Genomic DNA, 15,180 nt, shown 5'->3' on the forward strand with positions numbered 1-15,180 from the left:
CCTTTATCATCTGTCTGTGCAACTGCAGCATCGCTTTGTCTAGAATCCATCCCTGCTGTTATTTATTAAGTGCCTCCTGTATGCAAAGTCATCCTTCCCTCCCTCCATCCCAGCAGGGACGCAGCACACTTCCCAGGGGCGGAGAGTGGCTGGGGGGGTGCTGGGGATCTGCCCACAGGGGAAGAAGTGGGGGCTGGGCCGGCTGCTGACGCAACTGTGATGTCAGAGCCGGCCGCAGGCGGCAGTCAGCCCGGGCTGCTGGTACCCTGTGTGCTTGCTGGCTGGGGGGAGGGGGGAGGGCTTAACCCCTTCCCGGCCTCCCTTTCCCAGACGGACATCCCCCAGCTGGTCTGGCCCGCAAGATTCCCAGATTTCACAACTGGGGCTGGCGCTGACTCACGTACAGTAAGTTCAGGGAGAGAAACTCCCCGCTCCCTGGCGTCCCATCTCGGGACAAGCCGGCAGCCAAGCCTGCCCTCCTTACAGATACAGCCTGGCCAGGCTCTTCCCGCAGGGCTGCTGACCCATAGAAGAATGTACACCGTGCCGGAATTCAAGGGGCCAGCCATGGGATCCTGGTGGCCACATGTTCAGCCATGGCCTGATGCCAGATTGCTGGTGGCCTGGAGTCATCCCCAACTCTAAGGCTAAGCCTAGCGTTCTTAACTGGGAAAGCGGGGTGGTCACAGGACCAGCTTCCTGGGTCACAGCAGGAACTGGGCGTGGTGAATGCGAGTGAGGCAGAGTGCAGGAAGTGGGGGTAAATATTATTGTTGTGATGTCATCCAATCACTCCAGAACCCGCGAGGCTGTGCTACCTGTGGTACTGTCTCTCAGGACAACGGGACCCAGGAAGTTAGCTACCTTAACGTTCACACCATCTTCATTTGATCTGTGCACATTAATTGAACGCCACCCGTCCCAAAAGCACAAAGAAGGAAGCATCAACACGTGGTTCGATTGTCTGAGTGTGCGTGTGTGTGTGTGCTGTGTGTGTGTGTGACGTGCGTGTGTGGCGTGTGTGTGTGAGCGTGCGTGTGTGTGTGTGTGCGTGCGTGCGTGTGTGTGTGTGTGTTGTGTGTGTGTGTGTGTGTGTGTGTAAGACAGTTTCTCACTATGTAGCCTGGGTTGGCCTCTCACTCAGGACCCTCTCCAGGGCTGGGACTCCACACCTGGGCAGAAAGAGTTAGAAGTTTGAGATCACACTTGTGATTGGCTGGCTCTGGAGACAGCACAGGTGGATGATGGGAGCTGAGGGGTCCTGGGAGACCTAGACTGAGAGAGGAAGTCAGCATAAACCTTGATGACAGGATCAGGCAGTAAGACTTGCCTGCTGGAGGGACAAGGGTGCCGGGGACCCAAAGCCTCAGCCTAGGAGCTTGTGCTTGCTGGTCGGAGCGTCATGTGCCCGGCCTAGGCTGCGTCTGACACGTGGCAGAGGTCCTGCCTCTTCCCACTGACCTGGGGCCCACAGCTGCCCCCTGCAACGCCAAGGCCTCCTCAAAGGGCCCGGCCCGACCTGAGGCAGCAGTGGTCACCAGCTCTGTCTCCAAGGCTGGGTGCTCAGGTGGTTTGGGTCAGGGAGGGCGGGAAGTCCAGGGCTTCATGACAGCCTCTCAGCTCAGGGTATTTAGAGTTTGGTTCCTCATTGAGCTCTGAGGTGCACAGCTGTGAGATGGGGGCACAGGAGGGGGCAGAGCCCTGGTTTCATGTCTGACTCCAACCCAGGAAGAGGTGGAACCCTGGAGTGAAGGGGACCCGGCTTCCTGCCCACATGTATGAGTGTGGTGGGGAGGCCCTGTGAGCAAGGACACCAGGAGCCACAGGGTAGGGAACACAGCCTGGCTCTGAGGCCTCAGGAGCAGAAGCAGGAGCTTAATCAGCGTCCTTGAGAATGTTTTGTGTTCTTTTTTACATAAAATTTACGTATTTATTTAATTAGGAGTGCGTGTGGGGGCGTGTGCCTGTCACAGTGTGTGTGTGTGTGTGTGTGTGTGTGTGTGTGTGTGTGTGTGTGTGTGATGTTCATGTGTGGGCCATGCAGATATGTGTGGCTACACACACATGTGAGCATTCCCGTGGAGTCCATAGGTGTCTTCCTAGATAATTCTCCACTTGGCTTTTTTTTTCCTCTTCATTTCTCTGTGTAGCCCTGGCTATTCTGGAACTCACTCTCTAGACCAGGCTGGTCTTGAACTCACAGAGATCTGCCTGCCTCCGCCTCTGTGCTGGGATTTAAGGTGTGCGCTGCCTTGTTTTTCGAGGCACCATCTCACTAGCCTGGAGCTGCACACTAGGCGAAGCTGCCTGGTGAGCCAGCTCCAGGGGCCACCTTCTTCACTTCTCCAGTGCCGGGTGTGCTGGCTTGAACCACGTGACTGGCCCTGACTGGCTTATTGTGTATACTGGGGCTTGAACTCGGGTCCTCAGGTGTGCGTGGAAAGTGCTTGACCCACTGAGCTATCTATACCCTCAGCCCCCTGTGGATGTCTGAAAAGCATTTATTTGTTCCCACAAGAAGTCCCTTGTGCCCCCTCAGCCATGAGTCAAGGTACCCACGAGGAGGCTATGGACCTGCCTCTCAGCACAGCCAGGAGAGGCAGCGCAGTCCAATGGTGTCTACCGAAACGAGGAGGGCCGGCCGGCCGGCTCATAGAGGACGCCCCAGCTGAGCAAGAGCACACCTTGAGTCTTTTGGCTGAGCATCGAGCTGGAGCTCCAACCTGACCCTGTAGGGCGTCTGTCTTGTTCTGGGGTCTCAGGGCTGCTGGGAGGCCCAACCCAGAAGGTTCTAGTGCGTCAGGCCCCTCCTTTCTAGGAGAGGAGTTGGCCTGGGGTTGAACCAGACCCTGACACCCCCTCTGGCCTGGGTAATTACCCGAAGTGGGGGCAGCACCCACTTCCTGCCGCTTTCATCCCAGCTCCGGGGCTGCAGGCGGCAATTAACCTCCCCAGCGCCCCTCTGAAGTAGGTTCTGGAGGCAGACATGTTATTAAACCCATTTTTATAGCTAGGTAAACTGAGGCAGAGACCACTGAGGCTGGAGCCTGTCGTTCCCCGTGACTCAGCACCTGAGCTTGTTCCTGCTCACAAGGAGTACAGCCAGGTGCCCCTCACCCCAGGCCAGGCCTTCGACAGGTCCTGGGAGGATCCAGGTATCTGTTCAGATCTTCGCTCTCACTCATAGCGGCTGCCAACTGATGGAAGGCACTAGAATTTGGCTGTGTGACTCTGGATAAGTCCGTGCTCTGGGCTTCAGTCTTATCAGCAGCAGGAAGATGTTTCCATCTGCCTTGTAGCTATACCTTGGGTGGAAAGTGCACATTTGCTCATGATGTAATCACGTTCCTCTCGTCACCCCCAAACACCTTCCTCATAGTTCCCCCGACACCTGAGCTTCCTACCGCAGGCCCTTGGCCCGTGCAGAGACAGCTGCCTGGCATGCCCTTCCCGGCTCCTGGGTAGTGGCTCAACAGAGCCCTGACCACGCCCCTCACACACTTTGGGGTCCCTCACTGCTTAATTTCCTTATGGCCTTTTCGGCTCACACATCCAAGTGGCTTGGATCTGTTTGGTCCACAGTGGGCCCCTGAGCGTGGCCAGCACACAGTAGGTGCTCAGGAAATTGTGGCTTTTCTCCTTCCTTTGCCGGCTCCGAGGTCAGCTGGGAGCCGCTTTGAATGTCGCTGGTCCCCCGTTCCCCTCCTGGGGATCCCAGTCCAGGCTCTCTGTGTCCCCAGACTGTGGGTGGACAGAGGGAAGTGGCCCTGGCCACTCCTGGGTACAGGTGCTTGGCGCCACACCGCCCGCCTTTGGCTCACCCCAGGCAGAGCCCACAACCAGCCACTGGCTCCCTTGACACGTCTGTCAGCACCCTTGGGGGAAAGAATTTGGAGAGAGGAGAGAGAAGGGGAAAGCAAGCAGGGTGTGAGGGGCCTGTCACACCCTGTGTAAACAGTGTCACCTTACACCCCATCAGGCACCCTCGCCTTCCGTGCCGTTGCTGGGCTTGTTTTCCTTGGCACAGGCACCCCTAGAGTGGAATTCGGCTGCAGGGACCCAATTGTCATCTTCTGAGCATGTTCCCAGGCCAAGGACCGCCAGGGCTCTGACTGACACCCTGCTTCTGTCCTTAGAAGTTCCAGAACGTTCATAGGATCTGGGAATCTCCCTCCCTGGCAGTTGGCCCGGAACGCTGGAATGTTGGGATTCAAACCTCCTTCCTGCCCGCTTTCCAGAAGGCACTTGAGGATGGAACAGGGGAGTGAGGCCTGAGGTCAGAGGGTATGGGGACCAGAGTGAGGTCCCCAGCAATGCCTGCCATCCATCCCAGCGGTGGCACAGCACTTTCTGGAACCTCCCATCCTCATCACAGGTCCGAGGAACCAAGGCCCACTGCAACTCTTGATCCAAGGATCATGTGACCAAGTCTGTCCAGGACAGGCCATTCTGGACCTCTCATGCTGGCCGTCTTCAGAGGATAGGCAGTTTCCCCTTCGATTCTAGAGTGAGCATGCACACGGCCAAGACAAACACAAAGACTGCCCTAGAAACCAACTCGGCTAGATGGTGTCCAAGCTCCCGGATCCAGCCAAACCTGAAGGCTTGTCCTGGGGGGCTTGGGCTCCGCGGGCCACCCTTGGGGTCTGGTTTTGTATCGTTTGCACACAGAAAGCTCTGACTGACCGGGAGGAGGGAAGGGAAGAGACCCAGAGAGAGGGAGCAGCAAAGCCCAGAGACAGGAAGGGATTCGTGCCACAAGGCTCCTCAGGGAAGGGTTTGTTTTGCGGGGGGTGGGCAGAGTGTATTCAAAAGAGGGGCGACCTACGGACAGCTTGGAGTGACAAGATGCTAACTTCATACCAGACTGAGCCCACCAACACTCTCTCATGTGCCAGGACGCTGGTGTGTGTTGCCTGGAGGCCCACACACAATCACTTCTGTAGTGCCCGATGAGTGTACCCCAATTCCAGTGGGGTGGCCCAGCTGCTGCACTTCCTTGGACCCAGGAGAAGCTTGATCCAGTGTCTCAAATCTACAGTTCCATGCACCTTGAGGGGGCCTCTGTGAGCAAGAGAGCGTCGCCCAGTGCCAACTGATGGTGCACACTCCATACGACACTTCTAGACTGAGATGTCCACAGCCTGGCCGTGAGCTGGCAGAACATGGTCTGTCTCTGCCAGTCCTGCAGTGTCCCAGCTTCTAGTCCCGCCCATCACGACCCATTGGAGCTTGTGTTCCCCTCTGAGGCTGCTGCCCCGTGCGATGCTCCTCAGATGCACACAGAGCGGTGCCTGTCGCCGTGATGCTCTTTTTCATCGCTGCATAGAGTTCCGTGACGGGGCGGGACCCCGGCTTGGGGAGTGTTCAGGCTGATTCCAGTTTTTAGCAGTTATGAAACACATGTGAATGGAGGGAGGTCTGCGTGGACATGGCTTTCATTATCTTGGGTCAGTGGCCAGTTTCCCACAGTATTGTGCCGCCCGGAATTCACGCCAGCACCAGGCGCAAGTGCTGGTTGCTTTGCATCTTTAGCAACGCTGTTGCATCAGGACTTTTTGCTTTTTTAAATTTTAGTCATCCAGATTGTGCATAATGTGGAGACATCCTTGCAGTGTTAGCTGAGTTTCCCTAACAACTGATAAACATCTTTTAACACACTAACTTTTCTAGTCCCGAGAAAAATCAGATTCCTGGGCTGGTTGGATGGATCAGTAGGTAGAGGAAAATGCTGTCAAGCCTGGAGACCTGAGTTCAATCCCCGGGATCCACGTGGTAGAAGGAGAAAACCCACATCACAAAGTTGACCTCTGACCTCCAGATTCTTGCCATGGCAATGCACCCCCCCCCCCCCCCGCTCCACCAATAATAAAAAAAAAAAAGACAATGAAAATAAAACTCGATTGTCTATCTATTACTGAAATAGATGTTTACTATCTCTTTTGGATAAAGGTCAGCCCTTTGTTAAAATGTGATGCTGGGGCCGGAGAGATGGCTCAGTGGTCAGGAGCACTGGCTGCTCTTCTAGAAGACCTGGGTCCGGTTCCCAGCAACCACACTGTAACTCACAACCACCTTAACTCCAGTTCCAGGGGATCTGGTGCCCTCTTTTGGCCTCTGCAAGCACCAAGTATTATGTGGTGCACAGACATACACAAGACAAAACCTACTCAAACACAGAAAATTAAAAAAAAAAAATCTAAAACATGACTTCCAAGAATTTCCTCAGCCCTCAGCTTCCCATTTTTCTCTTACCAGCAGCCCCGACGACCCTCTTGTTTTCTCTTTTTCCTGGTTAGCTTTGATGGGTAGCGCGTGCTCTTGTGAGTTTGTTTTTTTTTCAATTCTTAAGGTGACACCAAATGTTTCCTTTGAAAATAAATACATTTGAGTAAGAAAAGGAAGATGACGTGAAGTAAATCATTAAGTGATAACAGTTGGGGAAGGAGCCAGAACAAAAGTCACTGTGTGCCCCCCGCCCCCCACTCCCAGGGGCTCTGTCAGGAGCCAGTGACTCAGCAACCACCTTGGACCAGGCTGGGTGCTGGCCCTGGGATAAATGCAGCACACAAGATACCTTCTGCCATTTTTGCAGATCTTTTTCTGTAATGAACTCCTCTTCATCCTTCAAAACCCAGTCCAGATGACTTTTCCTCTGCCCAGACATTCCCGGGCACACTTGTCACCCCTTTGCAACTTCCAATCAGCGTCTTCCTGGATGGACACATGTGGACCCGGCTGCAGCGAGTCTGCCGCACAGGTGCCTGAGAAAGGTGGATGGTACGAGATGGTGAAGACCGGTAAGTTGATGTGAATGGGCTAGTGGGCGCCATAAACTGAGTCACAGCCGGGCCCAACCTCACACAGGCCAAGGTTTCTCCTCCTGGCTTCCACCCTCAGCATGAAAGACACCCCCCACCTCCAGAGCCATGCCTCAGTCTTATTTTTCCTGACCCAGCATCCATTGTTCCTCTGGTTTATTTTATTTTTTTTTTATCAGACTTTCTATTTAATCAACTCTTTTATCTATCTACAAAAGAAGTTAATGTATAGAAAATATAACAATAAAAATAAAATTTTTATCACAATGGCAATGATATGTCCACGGTGAAAGAAGATGTCATTTTTTTGTCCTTTTTGACATTAACCACTCTGAAAACTTCAGTGCTCCTGAGTTCTGTTTGTACAGAGATGTTCAGAATTCATGATCCAAAATGTCCTGTGCATATAACCAGAATCCATACTCCTATCCATTTACCTGTATTTCATTACACAGGTTATAACTATTGTATATATATGTATATACTTCAAGTACTCTCTTGATATGATTTTAGTATGGCACTGCTTCCTTTATTAAAACCGATGATTTAAATAAAATCCTTTGCAGGCATGTTCCTCTGGTTTATTTAGAGACAGAATCTCATTGTGTAGTCCAGGCTGGCCTTGAACTAGAGGCAATCCTCCTGCCTCAGCCACTCAGAGTGCTGGAATTATAATTGTTAGCCTGGCTTTACTGTTTGCCTATCTATTTATTTAAAGACAGGGTCTCACATCACCCAGGCTAGCCTTGAACTCAAATGTAGATAAGACTGACCTCAAACTTCTGATCCTCCTGCCTCAGTCTCCTGACTGCTTAGAGTAAAGGTGTAAGCCGTGATGTGCAGTTTGTTAGGCAGTGTGGATGGAGCAAACCGTCTGTCAGCGGAGTTACACCCAGCCCTATTGGTTTGATTTAATTTTTGTTCCTTGAGACAGGGTCTCACCCTGTACCCCAGGCTGAGCAGGAACTCTCAGTCCTCCAGCTGCGGCTCTCCTCTGTTGCCTCTGCAGCTCTCAGCACCCTCGTTTGTCCTCTCTGCTGTAGGCTCATGGGACCTTTGGTCTCCTTCTCTCTGCTCCCCAGGAGCCTCACACAGCACCCTGAAGTAAGGCACCCAATAAACTTTTGTTGAATGAGTGAGTGAATGAATGAATGAGAAAGATGTGAGCTGTCCCTTTTCATGTGCACTCATGGGGAGTTGAGTCCACAGCCCCCGTGTGGGATGGTTGCTGCGGAGACCCTCCAGCCCAGGGTCATGGGTCACGAATCCCCTACTGGCTCTAAGTACTGCAGGCTGCCCACTGGCCCAGCTACCTGCCAAGGGACTTTCTGTGGGCTAGAAAGAAAGCCCCCGGTGTTGGCACAAAGGGGGTAGAAACATTAGAAGACAAAGGGAGCCCAGAAATTAACCCGATATCACAGATCGTACCTATAGGAAGATGGACATGTCTGGGAGGGGAAGAGTCAGAGGGTCCCGAGGGTTGAGTGTGGCCTGGAAGTCTCACCAGGTTCCCTAAGTGGCCCTGGGGTCACTATTGTGGTCTGTGCTCACCTTATGCCCACTCTGGAAGTGGCAGTTGGCTGCCCTTCTTGGGTATGTCCCCTCCATCCCCCACTGAGCCAGGAGGAAACCTCACAAGGGTCTGTGGCTCCTCCCTGAGATCCAGGCTCAGCCTTTAGCAGCCACCCACGGCCAGCTTGAACCCAGAAATACCCCTCTTTGTGCCTTTAAAAAAAAATTATTAATGTCTTCTAGATCTAAATTCATTTTGTGTTTCTAGTTTTCACATCCCTTGAGTTCATAGGAGGTAGTGTTCAAGATGTTTGAGGGAAACCAAAATTAGCTTCCAATTAACACACTGATGTTTTCTGGGTGAAGCAGTCGAGGGTAAAAACAGCCTGCTGTTTGTTCTGTTTCGTCAGCTGAACTAGCTGCGTGGAGACAAACACCTGTGCTAGGTTTTAACCAGCAGTAGCCCACACTTGAAATTCAGGGGAAATGAACCAGCCCATTCATTCTGAGAAAGAGCATTTAAAGAAAGCATGCATCACTAAGAACAGAGAAATGCAGGAGTGAGGGCCATGTGTGTAAACCCTGGGATGCGGACAGGAGACGCTGCCCTCTGCACCACTGGCCCTCTGCACAGGGGCTTCATCTGTGAATCTGTAACCTGCCTTGCAGTTTTTCATAATTGCACATCAATAGTAATATGCTTGGTCCTTTTAATAACATACATTATTATAATGCAACGAAGAATGTTCGCTTTGCATGTTAGAGAACTTCTAATATCCACACCCAGTGGTTACTATAGTATAGATAGTCAATGAGGATACACTAGAATTAAAATGCTACTTCATATTTTCCTTAAACAACTCCAGTACTTAATTTCTCCCTTCCAAGGAAGTCTCTTTAGGGAGTCATGTCTCTTCTAAATACTATGTGACACCTTTACAGTCCTATTGACTATGTAATATGTGCTGGCATTTAGGGTTGACAATTTTTTGTTTGTGTTTAGAGACAGAATTTCTCTGTGTAACAGTCCTGGCTGTCCTGGAACTCACTCTGTAGACCAGGCCAGCCTCGAACTCAGAGATCCACCTGCCTCTGTCTCCCCAGTGCTGGGATTAAAAGCATGCGCCACCAGACTCACCTGGATCGACAGTTTCAAACTATACTTTGTGCTGTAGCACACTCAACATCTGGCTCCAGGTTCCATTTTCCTTCTAGAAAAGGCAATACCATCTTAGAGACTCTGGTAAGAGTTCTATTTTCTTTATTCCAGGAAGATCACTTCAGAACCAATATCCCAGCTGGGCAGTGGTGGCTCACACTTTTAATCCCAGCACTGGGGATGCAGAGGCAGGTGGGTCTCTGAGTTCGAGCTTAGCCTGGACTACAGAGCAAGTTCCAGGACAGCCAGAGATACACAGAGAAACTCCATCTCGAAAAACAAATAAACAAACAAAAATTCTCAAAGAACCAAGATCCAAGATTTCTAAAACGTTGCAAAGCAATGATGCCGTCGTCTGTAACATTCCCACAGGCGATTGCTTCTATTTCTAATTGGCTTTTTAGGGGTAATTTTTCAAGTTGACTGAGTCTCTGCAAACAGCTACCTTCTACATAATGACACTGCACAGTTGGATTTTTCTCCAGTGTTCTAGGCCCTCCACACAACCCAAGCCCGTGTCCATGATAACAGTCAGTGGCAGCGATTGCTTCAGTTAGAGTCTGTCCCCATGGCCTGTGACAGTCTGGCAGCCTCTTCTCCTGGCCTTGGCGGCAGCGTCTCACCCCACAGTGAAGCAACAGCATTGCCCTGTTGGGGTCAACATCCAGATGCACTCAGACATTCGAGTGGCCCTGGGTCTGTGGCACCCCGGCTGGCCCCTCACGCTCTGCCTCACAGCATTCACAGTCGTTTTTGGTGGACTGTTCTCTCTCTCTTTCTTTCTTCCGTGTGTGTGTGTGTGTGTGTGTGTGTGTGTGTGTGTGTGTGTGTGTGAGAGAGAGAGAGAGAGAGAGAGAGAGAGAGGTGGGGGGGAAGCACAGGAACATGGGTGCCATGGCGTGTGGAGGTCAGAAGATAACTTCAGGTGTCTGCCACTGTCCATCTTGTTTGAGACAGGGTCTTAGCGCTCACTGCTGTGTACACCAGGCCAGCTTCTGGCTTTCTCCTGCCTCTACCTCCCACCTTACATATGTGAGCTTTTATTTGGGTGCTGGGGATTCGAACCTAGGTCTTCTAGCTCAAGCACTTACTCACCAGCCACTTCTCTATCTGCACCCTCCCCCCTCCCTCCTGCCTCTGCCTCCTGAATATTATAGTGGAAGTATATTCTGGAAATGTAGCTGTGCACTATGTCTGGCTTCTGGTCCTTGTTTGTTTTTTTGTTTTAAAGAGTATTTTCTTTTTTATTGTTGCTTTTGTTTGTTTATTTTCCTCCAGACAGGGTTTCTCTGTGTAGCCCTGGCTGTCCTGGATCTCACTCTGTAGACTAGGCTGACCTCGAACTCAGAGATCCTCCTGCCTCTGCCTCCCCAGTGCTGGAGTTAAAGGCGTGCACCATCACCACCCGGCTTGAAGGGTATTTTCTAATTACAGAGATGAATGAGTTCCCCTTTTCTAGGAATAACAACATGTTTTCCTTTAAAACTGTTTATTGATAAATATTACCAAAGGGTGCAGCCACCAAAACATTTTGCAAAGTAGAAGCAAGACACGGAAGGCCACAGATACTCATTCACACTTTCTCTCCATCCCTCCTTCTTCCCTCCCTCCCTCCCTTCCTCTCCTCCCTCCCTCCCTCCTCCCTCCCTCCCTCCCTCCCTCCCTCCCTCCTTCCTTCCTTCCTTCCTTCCTAGATCTCCTGAATCCCAGGCATGTGGCCAAGGCTGGCCTTGAACTCTCGACCCCTCTGCCTCTCCTCCCAAGTGCTGGGATGATAGGCATAGGAGGACACACCAACTTAAGTGACTCTGGTCCCCTGAGGTTTTCATCCACACAGAGACCAGACATGGCTCATTGCCTAGGGCTAGGGGTGGGGGCAGCTGCTTGGTGGGAGTCTTTTGGGGGGCATCATCTTTGGGGGGGCGATGAAAATGTTTTGTAACTAGTTGGATGTGGGGCTTGAACAAAGGCACCCCTACCCGCTGCCAGCCCCTGGCTCACGGAAACATGGTTACACGGTGCTATGTGGAGTTGGCCTCAGTAAATTACGCCCTAAAGACAACCAAACAAGACAGTTTCCTTAAGAAAAAGTATGATTGGCTCTCTGGGCAACTTTGAAGTGAGGTCTGAGAAACTCAGCTGGGCGCTCTGTGCCAGACAGCCTCATGTCCTGGGGAGCAGCCCTCCCTCCTAACCAGGCTGCAGCCTTGAATCCGGCCCTGCCAAGGACCTGAGGAGGAGACCCTCTTCTTGAGTGTGTGTCTTAACCCCCCTACGCAGACCTCCATTCTCCATCTGGAAAATGTGGGCTGCACCCATGCTGTCCACCAAACAACCAGAGTGTTTTTATTTTGGTTTTGATTTCAAAACAGAGTGTCTCCATGCAGCTCAGACTGGCCGTGGCTTCCAGACTATCCTGCCTCAGCCTTTCGAGTTCTGGGATTCCAGGCACGCAGCCCCACGCCTGCCTCTCCTGAGGCTACTGCCTCACAGGTTCAACCCTCACACAGGAAGCAACCGGCTGACCTGGCTGTGTTATGAATAATTAACCTGTTTATATTCTCATTCCATTCTCTGGACAACGCTGGAGGGCTCGACCTCCGTGGTTTCATATCCCAGGACTCATTCAAATGGACCAGGGGTGTCCATTGACTGACTCACAGTAACTCCCAGAATCCACCTCTTCTCTCTATCCCTGGCCCCCGTCCTGCATGGCTCACCTCCTCCCTGGTCTTCTGACTTCTGTCCATCTCCCATGCTCCACATCTATGCCCCTGAGAGCCCAGTGTGGGATCCTACAGAGCCCCAGAAAAGCCCTGCCTGTCTTCTGCCCAGAACCTACCTTCCCAGGTCCCCATCTCTCCCACGATGGTAGCTAAAGCCGACCCCTCCCAGCCCCCGTGGGAGGCCCTCTCAGGGTGCCTTCCCTCTCCTCCTCTCCCCACAGGACAGTTTCTTGCTGTGGCTCACAGACATCAGGCCTCTACCTCAGGGCCCTTGTCCAGGCTGTTCCCGTGCCCCACGCCACCCGCCGTCACCTCCTCCTCTTCCCAGGCCTCTGTGTAAATGTCGCTGGCTCCAGCTTTCTCTGGTCTCCCAGAAGCTGCTGGCCTCCGGAAGTCTCTTCCTTAGTAAACTTCTTGGCTGGGGTCCTGGGCCCAACCCCGTGACTCAGAATCTAGACATGCTTCCAGGATGCCTTTAGGTTTGAGCCGCCAGCCGTGGGGGCAGGTGGTGCCCGGCAGTACCTGGCCCCGATTTACTGCTGTGGGAGGCAGCCATGCCCATTCTCCCAGTCTTCCGGGGTACAGGTGGGAAGACAAGACGTGCCCCCGCCCCCACCCCCACCCTAGCTCACCTGACTTCACTAACTCACCTCTCACCCCTGACTGCCCTGCCCTGAATGTGAAGCTGTGGCTCATCCGGGCCACACACTGCCTCATGTCACTGGCCCATCGTTCGCCGCTGGCCAACCCGCCTCCCCCAACCAGAGAAGGCCAGCCCTCTGCTCCCAGGGGGCTTCACTAGCTGTGCTCCTCTTGGCCTCCAGAGGCCTCTCTGTTCCTGTCAGGCCCAGCTGAGAGCCACCTCCAGCCTGAAGCGGGACAGGACAATGAGAGGTAACAACACACCAGGCCAGGGCAGGCGTCTGTGCTGGGATAATGCTTGGCCAGCGGCCAGAAAGAGGATCTGAACGCAGCACCTGAGAACAGGTGGGGCCTCCAAGGCTGGGAGCAAGGAGTGAGTAGTGGTGTGGGTGTGTCACGTGCTCGGTTCCAGCTCTCCCCCCAACTCTGTTGGATCTCGGGTTCCCGGGGAGGCACCTGCCATCCCCAGGAAAGCCTCCCCAAGGGAGGCCCTGCCCCAAGGGAGGATCTATTCCTATGGAGCAGGCGCCCCTGGTGGAATCTTAACCAGGGGGTCCCCAGCTCCTAGCTCAGGGAGAGAGTGGCTGGCATCTTTTGTACCAAGGAGATGAAGGCTTGGAGGGCCATAGGCCTTGTTCCAGGCCACAGACTGAAGTTACATCCTGCACTGTTCTGGTTTTCTGGACCAGAGGTCTCCCTGCTGTGTGGCAAATCAGCACCACAGTGAAGGCTGCTGACACCAGCAGGCTGCAGCCTTGCTCCTGTGCCCTCCCCCGCACCAGGCCATGGGCTAACCTCTACCCACTCCTTCCTCCACTCTATCACCCACCACCCCCTCTGCCATCCCCGAGTCAGATCTTACCGTCACTGTCCTTCTGTCTGTCCACCCACGCATCTTTCTTCTCCAGCTTTTACCTGCCGTCCTAGTTAGCTTTAACTGTGGACTTGACCTGAGAAGGAAGCCTCACCTGAGGGATAGATAGCCCAGGTCAGAGTGGCCTGTGGGTGTGTCTGTGAGGGGTTGTCCCGATCATTATGATACAGGAGGGTGCAGCCCGCTGTGGGTGGCACCAGTGCTAGGCAAGCAGTCTGTACAAAAGAAAGCTGGCTGAGCACGAATCTGTGAGTGAGCCAGCAAGCCGCGTCCCTCTGTGCTTTCTGCCTCAAGCTCCTGCTCTGACTTCCCTCAGCGATGAACTGTGACCTGGAAGTGTAAGCCAAAGAAGTTGCTCCCGTAAGTTGCTTTTGGTCGTGCTGGGACAGAAAGGGGGTTAGAACCCATGCCATCCTGTCTAGCCTGCCTGCCAGACATCCACCTGCCTATCAGTTCAAACGCTGTATTTCTGTTCACCCACGTTTTTTCCTTTCAATCTCCACCCATCCTTCCACCCACCCACCTTCTACTCATCTCCCTATCTACTACCATCCACGCATCTCTCCGGCCATTCATCTTTCCATCCACTCCTCCATCTATAAACACACCCACCTAGCCATCAGCCCATCCTTCCATCCATCCTCCCACTCACTGGTCCACACATCCATCTGTCCAGTGGCCCATCCTTCCTTTCGACCTTCATCCGTCCGTCCTTCCTCCCCTCATCCAAACACCCTACTGCACTGATCTCCCACCCACCCAGCATCTAGTTAAGCAGCTGAGGACCTTTCCCTGGGACTGCTGCGGTGGGAGCCAGAGGAGTCCACCTAATTAGGCCTTTATTTATTTGTTGTTCCAGGAAGGCTAATTGTGAGGTTTGTAAACAGCCCTTTGATGGTGGAGAACTACTTAAGAGGACAGTTAAATAAACTGTTCCAGTGCACAGTCTGGCTACTCAGCAGGGAGCCGGGGGCCTTGAGGAGGGCAGTGGGGACACAGCCAGAAGGGGGGTCAGCATAAAGGACGGTGACAGTGACCGCATCCCCCGCCCCCTGCCCAGTGCCTGGTGCCTGCTGGTCAGACACCAGGCCGAGCCATACCACAGGGCTTGGAACTCATCACCCTGTGTGTGCTCTGGTGCAGGGCACTGAGACACCCAAGAAGGGAGCAGGCGCTCAGGACCCTATGCCTGTGAAATAGTCCAGACATCATACCGAGCTAACCCTGTCTGTGCGAGCACAGCCATGACAGAAATAACTGCGCATGCCCACAGTGCGCCAGCCACTGCTCCGGGCACCTCTGCACGCTGGGTTGGCCCCGCCACCATCCACACTCCGTAAGTGAGGAAGTCCAGAGCCAAACAGCCATTTGACAAGACTCCAGTGAGTAGACTTTTACGAAATTAAATGTCTGGACACAGAGTCTTGCTCTCAACATGCTGCTCAG

At 53.1% G+C, this 15,180-nt stretch overlaps 1 long non-coding RNA gene across 2 annotated transcripts; it reads right to left on the reverse strand.

Annotated features, from left to right (window-relative positions):
- Nucleotides 1-2,987: 2,987 nt before the first annotated feature.
- LOC119087927 lies at nucleotides 2,988-14,000 on the reverse strand. 2 transcript variants are annotated; one of them, XR_005091475.1, is made up of 4 exons: nucleotides 13,723-14,000; nucleotides 6,578-6,764; nucleotides 6,256-6,369; nucleotides 2,988-3,299 (listed from the first exon to the last, which is right to left on the reverse strand). It is a non-coding gene; the product is annotated as an uncharacterized LOC119087927 (long non-coding RNA). The 2 variants fall into 2 exon arrangements; XR_005091474.1 differs by having other exon boundaries at nucleotides 2,988-3,305.
- Nucleotides 14,001-15,180: the final 1,180 nt, after the last annotated feature.

Source organism: Peromyscus leucopus, chromosome 4 (genome assembly GCF_004664715.2).
Source record: "Peromyscus leucopus breed LL Stock chromosome 4, UCI_PerLeu_2.1, whole genome shotgun sequence".
Taxonomy (NCBI): Eukaryota; Metazoa; Chordata; class Mammalia; order Rodentia; family Cricetidae; genus Peromyscus; species Peromyscus leucopus.